This window comes from Schistocerca piceifrons, chromosome 8, assembly GCF_021461385.2.
Source record: "Schistocerca piceifrons isolate TAMUIC-IGC-003096 chromosome 8, iqSchPice1.1, whole genome shotgun sequence".
NCBI lineage: Eukaryota > Metazoa > Arthropoda > Insecta > Orthoptera > Acrididae > Schistocerca > Schistocerca piceifrons.
In genome coordinates, this window is record NC_060145.1 from 44,760,668 (window position 1) to 44,765,958 (window position 5,291).

The following is a 5,291-nucleotide window of genomic DNA, read 5'->3' on the forward strand; positions in this document are numbered from 1 at the left end:
CAGCCGTGGGTCGTTACAGAATCCTGAAGATCAGGTTCTCTGATAAAGAATGAAGACGTCCTGGAATGGGCTAACGAGCTGAAGTGTCCACTGAAGAATATAACGAAACGAAGAGGTGGATTGGTTTGACATGAGTCATTGCTGAAAACAGTAGCTCACTGGATGACTCAGGAAAAGAATGTCAGTGCCAGACCTAGATATGAGGACATAAGGCAGATCGTCGTTGATTTGGGGTACGACACTTAACACTGAAACGAAGAAATTAGCTGACGAGCGACAAGTTTGGTGAACTATATGAAACAAACCTGTAGGGTTGTCGACCGAAACATAATTTAATTAACTGCAATGAAACAAGTGACACATATTCATCTTTTACTCAGAGAACTCGTGAACTGACTGGTCTGAAAGTCCCTGTCACGCTTTAGCACAGTGCGCTCGGCCCACGCTTGATATAGAAGAATGCCTTTGCGTGCAGTATCGCACAGAACAGAAAATTACCAGTCCACTTTAACTATTGATACTAGATCCGCCTGTCTTCCCCGGTGAACTTTCTCGGGCAGTACTGATAGTTACAAATTGCTCCACCGCATCGCCGCCGGCCGTGCAGTGTTCTATTCCGGGAGAAACGCGGACCTCACTATTATCGCCCATCTGGCTTCGTGAAGTTTGTGCACCTTCGCCCGTTCGCTGCGAGATGACATAATACCCGCTGTGATGTAAGTGACTCGTGACCCTACCGCTTTATTTGTCTGGAAACGAGGCCGAACTTGATACAAGCCAGTTCCACTCGGTTTCGACGGCGAAAACATGTTTCAAATCGTCATTCAGATTTTCAGCAGAACCCGCAACTTTGTTTTTCGTGGAAAAAGCTCCTACCGAGTGAACTGTACAGGTGTTCATCTACATTACATACTCCGCAAGCCACCGTGTGGTACGTGGCGGAGGATATTCTGCATCACTACTAGTTATTTTCTCTGCTGTACTATTCGCAAATGGAGTGAGGGAAAACGACTATTATATGCTTCATTACGAGCCCTAATTCTTTTATCATGCTTTCACAGAATCGTTCTGCAGCAGCTGCAAATGCTGGTTCTCTAAGATTTCTCAACAGTGTTTCGCGAAAAGAACGTCGCCTTCGCTCCAGGGATTCCAATTTTTCAAGAAGCATCCCCGTAATAGTCACGTGTTGATCGAACCTACCGGTAACAATTCTGGCAGCAGGCCTATGAATTGCTTCGATGTCTTTTGTTTAATTGCTTCGATGTCTTTCAATCCCAAACACTCCAGCACTATTGAAGATGAGTAGCACTAGCGTTCCATGAGCGACATCCTTTACACACTGCTGTGCTAACCATAAGGACTAAATTATCTTTCACATTATGCGCCACTGCCGAGCAACATAACTTGATGAAACTTGGACCATACATATGAAGAACTGCTACAGTATGGTACAGAAGATAACTGAAAGAAATACGCAACGAGACGAACAGAAATGACAGCCTTCTTCAAAGACAGCAGTTACACTGGAGTCACCGCGATTGATTACGGTTCCCTTGCACGTTACAAAAGGTGGGACATAGTTCTTAAGACAGTGTGTTCACCACGGACGGCAGTTCATGCTCTGCAACGAGCTCCAATAAAACTGAAGTCATTGCCGAAAGCACTCTTGAAAAGACTCTCATGGGAAAGGGGTACAGTGTCACAGTAGGCTTGACCGGTGAGTGTAGGTCTTCAAACATTTGGAGATCAGTACACCAATGCAACATTATGCTTCCTCGCACCACAACACCATGGACCACCAAATCGATCATGTTCGATAATGTTCCTGGGTGCGGTACGTGCCCTCGTATGGAGAAAACCGAAACGGAGGAGAGTTGAAAAATTTGGAATGTGGTGCTATAGAAAAATATTGAAAATTAGGTGGACTGATGTAACAAATGAGGAGATACTCCGCAGAATCGGCGAGGAAGGGAATACAAAGAAAACTGATGCAACATGGGTTAAGAAGTCAGAGTACTGGTGGGAGCCGTAGAGGGTAAAAACTGTAGAGGAAGACAGAGATTGGGATGCATCCAGTAAATGAGGACGTAGAGTTCAAGTGCTTCTCTGAGATCGAAATGTTGGCGCAGGAGAGGAATTCGTTGCTGGCCGCATCAAACCAGTCCGAAGAAAGGAGCGAGACCTGGGAACACGTAACGCATCCAGGAACGTTGTCGAACAAGATCGTTATGGTTGTCCAGGTGTTTGGTGTGAGGAGGCATAATGTTGCATGGGCGTCTTTGAACACGGTACACTGCCATGTCAATGTGTGGTGACACAGTACTCCTTCCCCCGTCTTTTCAGGGTTGCTTTCGGTCATGGTTTCATTTTTATGGGAGCACATTGCAGAGCTCGAATTGCCGTCCGTGGTGATCACACACCCTCTTAAGAAGCATGTCCCGAATTTTGTATACCTAGGGGAGCATCATGAATCGTAGTGGGTCCATTGTCATTGTTATCTTTGAATAAAAGTGTCATTTCTGTTCGTCTCATTGCGTGTTTCTTTCAGTTATCTCCTGTATTATCTTACAGCAATTCTGTATGCGTGGTCCAAGTTTCATCGGGCTACGGTACTTGGCAGTGACGTGTCATGCGAACTAAAATTTTTCCCAATAAACCGAAGTCGATCATTCGTCTTCCCTTACTACCGTCCTTAGATGCTCATTCCACTCCATATCGCTTTGCAACGTTATGCCTAGATATTTAAATGATGTGACGGTGTCGAGCAGCCACTGATACTGTATTCCAAAATTAGTGGATTGTTTTTCGTACTCATCTGCATTAACATATTTTTTTCGATATTTCGAGCAAGCTGCCGCTATTCACACCAAATTGAGTTGTATCCAAGTCATCCTGTACTATCCTACAGTCACTCAACGACGATACGTCCCCGTATAATACAGAGTGGTCAGCAAAAAGTCGCAGATTGTTGCTCTTCCTATTCATTGCATGGTTCATATATAGGGTAAAGCAGTGTGATATGGTGAACAAACAAATTGGGCCTCGTAGAAGACAAGAAATTAAACAAAATAAAAGCACTCTCCTTTCACAAAATACATAAGTAACACATTAACAGTACCACATCTTCTTTAAGGCACTACAAAAGTTAAAAAAAATACTTATTTTTATGAGTTTCACCATTTCACCCATGTATATGGGTGAAATGGTGACCTTATTTAACCTGCTTTTTGCCACATACGTCACACATAGATTCATATTTTGAACACTCCCAATGCAGCCAACGTTGGCAGCTAATCCGTTTGATCCAATCCACATCATTTTTAGTGCAACTGCACAGTTCACCGCACCCTACACAACAACACTCTTCATCATCCGCGTCGTCATCATCGTCTTGCAATTGGATATCCAGCGACGAATCGGATTGGGTGTCAGTGGTAGACGCTTTTCGTTTCTCAGGCTGCTTCTTTTTAGTAATTCCTTTGGTAGTCTCTTTGGTTACGGTGTTTCCTTTGGTTTCGGTTTCTCCTTTGGTCCTCTTTTTAGCGTTTGCTCTACTCTTCACTGACTCATTTTGTCGTTTTCTGTTTCACAGGTCGTCGATGTTTTCTGGAGAAGTCAAAACCTCAGCTAAAGCTCTGGACTTATTCCTTACAGATGCAACTTTATCTAGGATAGGTATCGGCTAAATATCGTCCAAGAGTTTACCAGGGGTTATTTGAGATTCTTCTGTTGCCACTGTCGAGGTCATGTCTGTTGCTTCTGATAAAGACTGCGAGTTTCCTATGGATTTTCTGCCCATTGCGGACAGCCCAGTTGTGGTGAAGCTTGTATGTGTTCAAGTCCCTGATCGTTATCTACGTCTGCAGTTGCTTCTTCCGAGGAATTATGTATCTCCTGCCAGTGCGAACAACTTGGTCGAGGTGAAGTAGGTCTGTTTTCATGTCGTTCGTTGTTTTCCTGATGTTGATCTGAAACTGATGTCAAAAACGGGATGATTCCTGTGCTTCTGAACCCCGATATTGAATTCTCTGTCGTTGTTGCTTGTACCCAAGCCTTTGTAAGCAGTCCTCCGAACACTAGTCTGTAAATTTTTCTATTTGGATTCATTTTAATGTACGAATTGCAAGCATTGTAATAATAGGATTCAGAGCTTTAAATAATGCTCTGTCTAGCAGCTGCAGATAGTGTGTGGTGTGGCTGGGCAGACAGAGCAAAATTATGTTTTTTTCTTCTGCAAACTCTAATGTTTCCACGCTGCTGCAATGAGAGCTATGTCCATCCAAAATAAGCACGACTGTTCCCTCAGGCTTCCTTGAAGCAAAATGGTTCCTTAGCCACAGAAGAAAAATATCAGTTGTTACGTACGCCGACTTTTGTGACATGAAAATCGTGGAACCCGGCGGCATACCGTCCTTGTACTCGGCCTTTTGATTTTTTCCCTTCAAAACACAAACTGTGAGTAAAAACATGCCCTCTCCATTGCAGCAAGCGATTACAGCTATGGTTTCACCCTTTTCACCGGATGTTATCGCTGGAACGCTCTTAGACCCCTTTGCTGCCAACACGTAACCTGGTCTATTATTCAGCTGACGTCCGGACTCATCTACGCTGAATATATTTCCCGGCTTATCAAGGAGGTTATACTCTACCAAGATGTTCTGCAGCAATGAAAAATAGTCTGAAACGTTTTTCGTACTTAAACCCATTGACCGTGTTTGTGAAACTCCTTCCGATTCGCAGAATAAATATAGAATAAAGAATAAATATAGCCAGTCCATTCCACCAATTTCATTTTCTCGGTTAAATTTGTGCCGTTGGTTATATTTCTCAGCTAGTTTATATGCCATGGTACGTACTTCTGTCCTTGTCGGTGCAAATCCGAAGTTTTGTAATTTTATGATATGTTTTACCAACTTTTTCTCACATTCTTGTGTTAGTACAGGCGGCCCACCCAAAGGTTTTTTCGTAAAGCACCCGTTTGCTAATCGTGTCTTCGGCGTTGACCATGGAACGTGAAACTTGTTTGAGGCTTTATTCAGGCTCGTTCCATTTTGCACCGCCTTTACGGCATCGTTAAGCTCCTCCTCTGTCCAACCAGCACGGCTGGATCCTTTTTGTCTTTTGTAAAATGTAGGCATCTTTGCCTGGAACAATGGCGGTAGTTAGAACATTTGCTTTTTTAATCACTGACAAAGCAAACTGTACTCCCAAAAAATATATAAAAACTATTTTTAAAAATAAAGATTGTATTGAGACGTTGGATAAAAACAGAATATAACTGAAATGATAAT